Genomic DNA, 11,505 nt, shown 5'->3' on the forward strand with positions numbered 1-11,505 from the left:
ACTACCTGAAGTTTGCGCCACCTTCCAAAACAGCTCTAGCAGAGGGGACCCCAACCTGAGCACCTGAGCCTGTGGGGACCTTTTCACACTCAAGCCCTTACAGCCCTGGTGTGCTTTTTAAAGTCTGTGCCAATGGAGACAGACAGAAGTCAGGGACAGCCTCCCCAAGGTCACACAGCCGGTAGACAGACCACCTTCTACAGCAACTTAGATGGTTTCTTCCTTTTAAAAAAATTATTCCATATTTATTTAATTTTTTGAGAGAGAGAGAGAGAGAGAGAGAGAGAGAGAGAGAGACAGAGGGAGAATTGGCATGCCAGGGTCTCAGCCACTACAATCGAATACCAGATGCTTGCGCCACCTAGTGGGCATGAGTGACCTTGCGCTTGCCTCACCTTTGTGCTTCTGGCTTACATGGGATCTGGAGAGTTGAACATGGGTCCTTAGGCTTTGCAGGCTAGCACCTTAACTTCTAAGCCCTCTCTCCAGCCCTGTTTCTGCCTTTGAAAATTTTTATTTTTATTTATTTATGAGAGAGACAGAGAGAAGAAGATGCAAATAGGAAGAAAGAGAGAGACAGTGAGTGAGAGAGGGAAATGGAGGGAGAGAACTGGTATGCCAGGGCCTCCAGCCACTGTAAATGAACTCCAGATGCATCATCCCCGTTATGCATCTGGCTTATGTGGGTTCTGGGGAATCAAACCTGGGTCCTTGGGCTTTGCAAGCAAGCACCTTAACCACTGAGCAATCTCGCCAAGCAGCATGTTTGTTCTTAGATATTTTCATCTCTTACTGAGAGAGAGATTTGACACAATCGCTAGAATTGCACAAAGGTAAATCTGAACTCCTCATTAATGGGCTTTAGAAAATACTACTTGAAAAGGTTGAAGAGAAGCATAAGGACCTGAGCTCAATTGACAGGACCCAACTGAAAAAAGTCTGGCATCATGGCGCTCCATTGCAAACCCATAACTCATACTGGAGAGGCAGACAGGCAGGTCCCTAGGCCTCACTGGTCAGCCATTCTAGCTTAAGGGTGAGTTCTAGGCAAATGAAATACACTGTCTTAAAAATAAAACAGGTAAAGGGCGTCACTGAGGAAACATACCTGAGGTTTTTCTCTGGCCTCCATATACATGTGTGCGCGCACACACACACACACACACACACACACACACACACACACACACACACACACGCATGTGCACAGGCACACCCAGCATCAGTACGATGATTGAGGTTAAAGGAAACCTTGCCTAGGAGTCAGGCCTTTGGTCCTGGCAGGGACTCTCTCCTCCCAGCTGTACTCAATGCCCTTCTTAGAAGAAGGAAGGAGCCATAAAACGATTTTCAGGACTCCTTTTAATCCCTAGATTCTCGGATTCAGTTCTTGATTCTGTTGTCTTATTACTTGGAGTGGTCTAATTGATTTTGAAAATCAATTTCTATGCCAATGAATTCTGACTTATCAGAAAATATCAATGTAGATTGCTTATGCCATTTTAAATCTAATAAATGCAGAGAAACACAAGGGTAGCATAGTGTTACGGAGAGGTAAGGTTAAAAACATGGCTACTATCCTTGTGGGGGCCAACTCTGTTTTGTATGGAAGATAACAGTTAGGTAAAGCATTTCTTTTGGATGTGGTAATGAATAGAAATTTATTCAATCTCTGACATTAGAAACTACATTCCCTGTTTCCTAAGGAGGCTGTCTTCATATCTCTGGTTGTCACCTGCCATCATTTCTGGCAGATTAACCTCACCATCCTTCTGAGCTTTCAGAACATTGCAGATCTGACTCCAAGCCCATCAAACTCAAGGCTTCTCTGGGATGCTCTTTGAGTTGCTAAGAAAATTCACTTCATATGAGCTAATTTATAGACCTGGTCTAAATACAATAGTATCACACTGTTCAAATAAATTGAGCTGTGATTAAAAAAATATCCAAAGGTCAGGGAATAGATTCAATGAGAAGGTCTACCAGGTAGTTAAAAGAAAATAATTCCAATTTCATACAAACATTTCCTGAGAATTGCAAAAGAGGAAACACTCTCCAACTCACGACATGAAGTGTTCAGTATCTTGATAGCAAAATCTTTCATGCAGTGTGCAGTAGTAACCTTGCTGGCCATACAATAGCATTTATGATCATGGATGTGAAAACCTTCTACCATATATTGCCAAACCCGAGTCAGCAGCAGAGTAAAAAGATAATAAGCACATCTTTTTGTTCAATGAATGCAAGACTAGTTTGAGCACTAATCAGTGTTAGTTTTGAATATTAGTTAATATAATAAGTCAACATAGATGTAAGATTAAGGGAAAATGTATCAGTAATTTAATAGATATAGAGAACCAATTAACAAGATTAAACATTTCTCATGATTTTTAAAAATCTTAAAATTCAAACAAACAGTCAAAACAAAAATATTAAACACACATTCTTCATGATGTAAAAGTGAAAACGTTCCTTTTGAGGTATATAACAATGTCAGAGCTCTTATAATCTCTGATCATCATTGAACAGAAGTTTTAATATAGTTAGGCAAAAAATATAAATGTAAGGATTTTAATTTTTTTTTTTACTGTAACTAACTTATTCTTGAGACTATTTGAACATGTTTATGGCCTATGTTATGGCAATTTGATTCACATAAGTATATGTGTGCTAATCACATTAAGGTAACAAACACTTCCATCTATTCAGACCTTGATTTTCTTTCTTTTCTCAACACAGGATCCAGGCTGGTCTGGGACTTGTGATTCTCCCTCCTCAGTTTCTAGAGTTCTGGGATAATAAGCATGTGCCACCACACCTGGCAATATTAATCACTGCTATGCATTGAGAATTTTAAAGGACAAAACACGATTGTTTTCATTTGCAGGTACTGTGATTGTATATATGAAAATAAAATCGATTCTTGAGACAAGGTTTTACACTAAGCCTAGACGTCACACATTGGTCAGACTACCTAGCCTGCAAGCCCCAAACCCCCTCTTGTCTCTTGTCTACGAGGTCCCCGCCTCTGTGCCGGCTCTTATAAAGGAGGCCAGAGCTCAAAGTCAGGTCCTCTCGCTCATGCAACAGCCTCTTAGTCTACTGACCCATCTCGCCAGCCTTCTGTTCTGTGAATTTTGAATAAGAATAAAAGCAATTGCAGCAGGCACTGGACTTAGGAGTAACCTTAGAGTTGAGTATGTGATGTTAAGATCCTAAAGGCAAAAGACTGTTAATACCTGAAATGAAAAGTTCAAATGTGCTAATTAATGTGGAAGAATAGATCATATATATCTTTTCCTCATAGGATTTCATTTCATCAAAAATATGTAGGTAACAACTAAGTTTAGATGGGTTATTAAGAGATGTTCTGTACCATTAATCTTTTTTTTTAGGGTTTTATTATTATTTATTTTTAGAAAAAAGAGACAATTTATAAGATGCAATATCTTATGAAATACATTATCACTGATAGTTACTCTCCTTTCACCCGGATGCTGTTCTGTCCTGCAAACCAGTGCTGGAGAGAGCATGCGCAGCAGGAACCTGCTGGAGACCAACCAGGGACAGGCAGAAGACATCACAGTGGACGTTAGGACCAATGATGCTGGGCCTGGTCCAAAAGCAAGCAAAGACATGGAGGGGAGCAGGGGATCCCATGACCTTCTCTCCATGGGAAGAGCATGGTTGCGTGCCTTCTCCACACCGCAGCACCCACCACCTCCCCAGACCATAGCGCTCCAGAAAATGGAGTGCTCCTTTGGTGTTTTCCTGCAGGGGTGCTCAGGTTCCCAATGTCTTGCTCTGTCTTCCTTTTCATGTTCCAGTTCAAGATTCTTAAAGCAGAGTAGGTACTTAGCATCATGAATTTTCCAGGATCCAGTTCTGCCTCATGGTAATGCGCTGAGCCTCTGCTTCCTGCCCCTATGGCTCACGCTCTGAAGACACGTCACCATCCGCCCCACGGCTGGCGCTACGGTCTTCTTTCCGGGGAGTGTTTCGCTCTTCACTTGATTCAGAAGGCCCCTTGGCTCTGGTCTTTTCCTTCCTCTGCTGCTGTTTCGTGAGCTTTGACAGCTGCTTAGGGTCCGAGGTAGCAGCACCAGGAGCAGGAGACGCCAGCTCTATGGTCACAGGCCCATCATTCTGAATGTGCACCTGCATGGTTGTAGAATACCTCTGCCTGCTCAGTGGGCATCACCAGGTGAAAGTCAGGCTTGTTTCCCTTGAGGACACACTGGAGGGTAAACTGGCTGACACACAGCACCTCGTACTGTTTGTCCATCACACTCTTGGACCAGTGTTTCCCACTCTCATCCTCAAAAACATGCAGGTGTAAAATCTTTCGGACCATGTGCTCCAGCTCCTTCTGTGTGTTTTCCAGGGAAATGCCCAGCAACACGCAGATGCCCCGGCCAATGGCACTTATATCTGCTCTCCCCCAATGGAGAAAAGATAGCCTTTTCAGCAGATAGTGCTGGGAAATCTGGACATGCATCTGTGACGCTGGCCTGGGTGACGCGCTGCACCACAGCTTCAGGGCGGCGGCTGGCATTAGTCTTAAAGAGCCTGCATTAGATCTGTGGGGGAAGCGGGTACTACAGGCACCTTGCATGATGGCCATAAGACCAAATTCCTGGGTCATTAGCATGGGGAAAAAAAGCCAGGATCTCTCTGTTTGTGTTAGAAAGAGAAGGAAACAAACAGAAAGGAGGAAAGGAGAGAGGGAGGGAGGAAGAAAGAGAGAGTGAGAAAGAGTAAGAAACAGAGAGGAAGGAGAGAAGGAAGAAGGAAGGAGGAGCAGGGAGGGAGGAGGCGGGGGAGAGACTATACGGGCAGGCTATCAGGCCGGCTCACTTCTTACACATGAGAGGAAATCCCCTTGGATCTTACCCTAATGGCTGCTGTGGATCAGCAAGTGTCGATTTTGGTCATTTGGACATTCAGAAGCCAAGGAAGTTTCTCCAGCAGCCGAGGAAGTGCTACAGCTCGCTGCAGGAAAAGGTCCTTCCACTCCCAAGCCTCTGCGCAGGTGTCTGTCTGGAGTGTGGGCAGGCCCGCTTGAGACATTCAGTTCACTCACCAGCTAACCACAAGGGAAACGCATTTTCTCACTGACTCATTGCTTTAAATTCTTGTGGTTTAATTTTACGGAGACCAGTGCTTGGGAAACATGATTTCTTCTTCGAAGGAGAAATACTGGCATTTATTTTTTCATGCTAATGACCCAGGAACTTGCTCTTATGGGCATCATGCAGAGTTCATGGCTGGTCCTACATGCTAGACATAGTACTTCAGGATTTTATATTTGTCCTGCTTATTTTTTTTAAATAATTTTTAAATTAATTAATTTATTTGAGAGTGACAGACAGAGAGAAGGAGGCAAAGAGAGAGAGAGAGAATGGGTGCACCAGGACCTCCAGCCACTGCAAACGAACTCCAGACGCATGTGCCCCCTTGTGCATCTGGCTAACATGGGTCCTGGGGAATCGAGCCTTGAACCAGGGTCCTTAGGCTTCATAGGCAAGCACTTATCTGCTAAGCCATCTCTCCAGCCCTGCCCTGCTTATTTTAGTTCTTACATTGGTTCAATCTTTGTTTGCTGTGCCATCTTTTACAGTGTGAATGTTCACTCTGTGCTGTTATGTGTATGTAACTTGTGCTGGTTTTATACACTTACAGTTATGGAGATGTTTAAATAATGTTGGGTTTCATTTTTTAAAAAACTATGGGGACTTTTAAAGCTGGATTGAATTCATTTTTATATCATGGTCATGAGTCTATGGGTGGAATGTGGTTTAAATCAGATGTCCCTCATAAACCCCTCACCAAAACCAGCTGATTGGAGGAAAAGTTATTTTGGTTTGTAGTTTTGAGGGAAAGCTTCAAGATGGCAGGAGAAAGCATGGCATGAGCAGAACCGAACATGACTTCTGCCAAGATAGGTAGAAAATAGCAACAAGAGAGTGAGCTGAACTCTGGCAAGATGGAGCTGGCTATATCACACCTGAGAAAGACAACAACACACCTCCTCAGCAAAGATTCACCTCCTAAATTGCCACCAGCTGGGGACCAAGCATTTGGTATACATGAGCTTATAGGAAACATCTGATTCACACCACCACACCTCCTTTAGTTGTTTCTGTCTTTTATTTATTCTTTCTCACACCAATGAGAAAAGTAAGTAATACATCCACAGAGAAAGCACCTGTCTCACAACACTAAAGCAAAAAGTAAGAAAGACCGGACACTAACAGAAATTGTAAATATGGAGTGATGGTGATAGATAGGCTAATGTTGGTTCACTGATTACTGTAAGTACGCCTTTTTTTTTTTTTTTTTGGTGGAGGATGTTGATGTTGGGGAAGTCTGTGCAGGAATGGATCTTGGAAGCCTATGGAAAATCTCTAAATTCTGCTTGGAGTTGCTGTGAACCTACACTGCTCCAAAACATTAAGCCTGTTAGGACAATATGTCTATACACTGCAACAAAACTCATCACAATAATTATAATTTTGGAAGTAAATCTGACATTACTTAATAAGCCTTCAGAGCAAGAGATGGTTAAGAAGGCCCACAAGGGACTGGGGAAATAGGTCAGTAGTTCAAGGCATTTGTTTGCAAGCTTGTCCACCCAGGTTTGATACCCCAGCACCCACATAAAGTCAAATGCAAAATGGCACGTGCACCCAGTCATCCCAATGTATGGACTGAAATAGGAGAGAATGGGAGGAGAATCTGCAGGTTTGGTGGACAGCTATATTAGTGCACACATGGTGGCAAAAACAAAACAACAAGGGAGTCTCTGCCTTACACCAAGTGCACTGTACATATCCATCCATGGGTGCTACGTCCACGGCGACCTCGCCTGTGTAGCAAGCAGAAATGCTTCTGCACTGGAAGAGAGCTGAGGACAGAGGGCCAGCACTCCTCGGAGGGATGCCCCCGGTGACCCCTTGGCAGTCAGTTACTGTAAAGGTTCCTGCTGCCCATGAAGTCACGACGACCTAATTGCTGGCGCCAATGCTGTTTCTTTCCTGCTTTCTTCTAGCTGTTTGTCTAAGAACAGCTAATTCAACACTTATTAGTAATCATGCACGCAATCAGAGTACAAGAAACAATCTAAGTATTGAATGTGCCCCTCCTATGATTAGGGCAATGGAGAGAATGTATAACTCTACTAGGAATAAAAAATTAACTCTAGAACAGTTTTTAGATGGTGTAAAGTAGAAACAGCTTATGATGTTTTAGAACAATACTGATCCTGAGAAAGTGAAAGTAGAAATGTTAATCGATAATGTTCATTAGAAGCATGACAGTTCTACAGATAAGGAGTTACAAAACTTGGGCTTTCCCACCAGGAAACTTCCTGGGGGGTATGTTCAATACTTGATCAAGGACAAATTATGGACTCCTAGAGCTGGAATCTACTTAGTTCCACTCCCCTATGAGGGAGGATATGATAAATTCGGTAATAGATAAATAAATTATAAAGGAATAAGGAGGCTATGGCATTCTCTTCCATTTATGAAATGCTTAGCAAGGACACGTAAGCCTTGGTGTTTATACAGTCCTTGGGGTATAAGAAATAAGTAACCTGTTATTCACCTTACACCTTTTACCCTAGTTTCTGTTCGTATAATGTTGTGGTCAATGGTGCGAGACATGCTTCTCAGAAAATGGGTACATTCCTGCCTGATAAACATTACATGTATGCTTACAATAGAACAATACTTAAGATTGTTTAGATTAATGATTTCTGAGATCACTTGTTGGCTTGCTAAGTTTCCCTGTTCAATCTGTATAAAATCTTCATGAAACCTTCAGTAAATTGCAGCAGCATATTCTACCTAGAGTGTGTCTGTCTGTCATTTCCTCGCTGAATCCCGAGTTCTCCTTGAGCCTTCGCCCTTGTTCTCCCTCGGTCCTGATCTCCCCGAGAGTCAGTCCGCGGCACATGGGCACATAGCTCACGTCTTTTCTTCTTTCCAGTCTCTATTCAGATGTTCCTGAGTGCCACCTGCCCGCTCCTCTCACCCCCTTTCTCCTTCTTGGATGTATTTGAATTTCCTTTTTTTACAGGAGAGAGACAGATAGAGAGAGAGAGAGAGAGAGAGAGAGAGAGAGAAAAGAGAGAGATTTGGTGCTCCAGGGCCTCTAGCCACTGCAATCGAACTCCATAGCAGGCGCCACCTTGTGCGCATGTATGGCCTTGTGTGTGTTAGTCACCTTATGCATCTGGCTTACTTGGGTCCTGAGGAGTAGAACCTGGGTCCTTAAGCTTCACAGGCAAGCATCTTAACTGCTAAGCCATCTCTCCACCCTGTGTTCTACATTGACTACCTTTCTTTCCCACTCCCTTCCAAAGAGAGAAGGGCCTTTGCTATTGTCTTTCCCATCATACCTAGTTCAGGGTTGGCCACACACAGCACTCTGTCGGTGTTTGCTGACTTTACAGGTCAGAGTTACTTTTTATTTCTCACCCATGATAGTGGAGAAGAGGAGCTAGTTGAGTGGGATAAGCTCAATCAGTTCTACATCAGACGCACCAAACAACTCCCTCATTCATTTTAGTAACCTGCCATTACCAAATAAGAATCCTCTTGCATTTTGTTTCATAGTCATAAACCGAGCTTCTGGTTAACAAATCACTTCTGTAGATAGTGAACTACAAAATCTGAAGATGTCAGCACGCTCACAGCCTGAGCCTTGCCATCAATTTCCTTGGTCTCTGGGGCGTCCCTCTATGTATAACCTTTTGTTTGTGAGCGCAGAGCTCCAAGCTACCAGCTGGACAATCATTCAGAGATAATAAGGCGATCCAGCAGCTCCCAGTGCCTGTGTTTGGTTGGTTTTGTCCTCAGCTGACATGTTCTATTCATAGCAGCAATCCTTCTTTGCCATTCCATTATTTTCCAGTGTGATTAATGGCGGGCATATGGCTGAAGGGGCTTTACCATAGTAAACGGTCACTTGAGCTGTGCTTTGACTACTTCCTGCTGCCCAGTCCAGTAGAAAGGGACTGCTCAAAGTGTGACGTAATTGCTCCACGCAGAATTTAACCACAAGAAGTGCTAATGTGGGAACAAGGCTCTGAGGAGGACCTGCATGCCGAAGGCTGACCTTTCTGCAGTCAAATGCTCTACCACTGAGCTATGCCCGCTTGGCTGACCTTTCTGAGGTGGAGTTTGGGCAGTAGCAAGGCCGGGCCCGTTGGGTTTGCAGGTGCTGCTGCTCCTGACTGGAGGCATGAGAGGCTCTAGCTGCGGATGTAGGAGCAGAGGCAGCTGGTCACATTGCATCCGTGGTCAGAACGCAGAGCTATGGATGCTGGGCCCAGCTGGCTTTCTCTGTTTTCCCTTTTGATTCCGGCTAGGACCCCAGCCAATGGAATGGTTCCACCAAAATTCAGGACAGGTCTTCCCTCCTCAGGTAAACTTCTGGAAATATCCTCACAGACATGCCCAGAGGTGTGTCTACAAGTTGACATTAGAGATTAAATATCACATTTCCCAAATAGGTGAGTTTCTCAAGGATTTGGGACAATTTTGCTTACATCAGTGCTAATATTTTGCTCATCCTGGTAAGTGTCCCCAAAAGTTCCACGAGGTAATGGCTTTGGTCCCTGTGTGGCACTATTAGGAGGTAGTAGAACTTTTAAGAGGTAGGACCTAATAGGAGGTCTTTTTTTTCGCTTGTTTATTGTTTTACTTATAAAACAGGAACCTCCTATCTACCTCTGGACAGTCTGGTACGTGGTCCAGGTTGGCCTTGAACTCACAGTAGTCCTCCTGCCTTATCCTCGCAAGTGCTAGGGTTATAGACAAGAGCCATGAAGCCCGGCTGTCATGGAAGGTTCTCAGGTCATTGAGGTTGTGCCTTGAAGGAGGCAATGGATGGGACCTCCTCTTTCCTTTCCTCTTGACTGTGAAGTGAGTAACCTTGTTTTTCCTTACACTCCCTGTCAGGACCTTGCGTTACCTGTCAGGACCTTAGATCCAGAAGCAAGAGCACACAACAAACCCTCCAAAACCAGAAGCCAACATAATAAACCATTTCCTGTTGTAATTGTAATCGCCTTACATATTTGTCGTAGTGACAGAGTGCTGACCATCACACTGGCCTGTGTCACAGGAAGGACCTGAGAATGGAAAGTGCCCTACAAGCCAGTGGAGTGAATCAGTGAATGACAGGAGGGGAGGAACTTGTGTATCATTCTGTGCTAACCTCCTTTTCCATGGAGGTTCTAGAGCAGCCCTACTGTTAGCAGGACCAGGGCTTTTCCAGCTCCTGGCTGGGGATTTTACCTCCCTTGCTCTGTGTATTTGGAATATACACGAGGTTGCCAGAGATGCATCCTGGATGTTCTTAGAAATTCATCTCCTTTGACACAGGGTATTTCATTGTCCTGGAACTTTTCAATTCGGTCATGCTGGCCTGCCAGTGGCCCCAGGAATCCTCCTGTTTCTAGCACTGGGATTACAGGTGCATGGCACTATGTGCAGCATTTTAATATGCATACCAGGGATCAAACTCAGGTCCTTCTGCTAGAAAGGGAAGCAGTTTACCAACTGAGCTGTCTCCCCAGTCTCGTTCTTTCCATTCCCCGTGCCTGTCGAGCTTTTTCCTGTCTGTGAAGTGTACCTGGCACTGCGGGGTTCTCGGGTCACTGTGAGTCCTGGTTGATGTGTCCCCTGCTTCTCTCTTGGTCCTCATGACAGAGAGATTTGTACATCTGTACCTGACATCTCTGTGGTCTGGAGATTAGTTAAGTGACTGTAAGGTTGGATCTGCTCTATCAATACTACCAATATTTGCTGGATATAGAGATGAAAGATAGATACTAGATACCTTACTTATTTATCAGGGGCATGTATACAACTGTCATTTTGGTTATCTTTTCATATCTTAGACTTCTTTATTATTATTATTATTTTAGGTTTTCAAGGTAGCATTTCACTCTAGTCCAGGCTTGCCTGGAATTCATTATGTAGTCTCAGGGTGGTCTTGAACTCACAGTGATCCTCCTACCTCTGCCTCTCGGGATTAAAGGTGAGCGCCACCACACCCAGCTAAATGTGTAGCCCAGGCTGGCCTCGAACTCCTGATCCTCTTGCCTCTGCCTCGTCAGCAATATCCTCCCAGCGTGCACCACAACAACCGGCTGGACTTCTTGAGCTTACTTTTTTGTAACTCTGCTAGGGCCAAAGATTTAAGAGGCACATAAAAATACTTTTTTGGTTATGTAAAAATTTTCTTAAATCTTTACTTTTGCCATTCTCAAATTTCCCAGTCTCCCAGAAGTGCTAAAATTCCTGCTTTCATTCCACATTTAAATGGACACTTTCTTGGGGGGGGGTGGGGAGCTGGCTCAGTGGGTAAGAATGTTTGCTTGCAAGCATGAGAAGGATCCTTGTAGTCATCCAGGGGTCGCTTCCCATCCCTGGAACCTCAGCACAGAGAGGAGCACAGACAGAAGAATCTCTGCGGCTTGCTGGGCAGCCA

At 44.2% G+C, this 11,505-nt stretch overlaps 1 pseudogene; it reads right to left on the reverse strand.

Annotated features, from left to right (window-relative positions):
- Positions 1–3,768: 3,768 nt before the first annotated feature.
- On the reverse strand, positions 3,769–9,302 carry LOC101602915 (annotated as a pseudogene).
- Positions 9,303–11,505: the final 2,203 nt, after the last annotated feature.

The sequence above is a fragment of the Jaculus jaculus genome, chromosome 15, assembly GCF_020740685.1.
Source record: "Jaculus jaculus isolate mJacJac1 chromosome 15, mJacJac1.mat.Y.cur, whole genome shotgun sequence".
NCBI lineage: Eukaryota > Metazoa > Chordata > Mammalia > Rodentia > Dipodidae > Jaculus > Jaculus jaculus.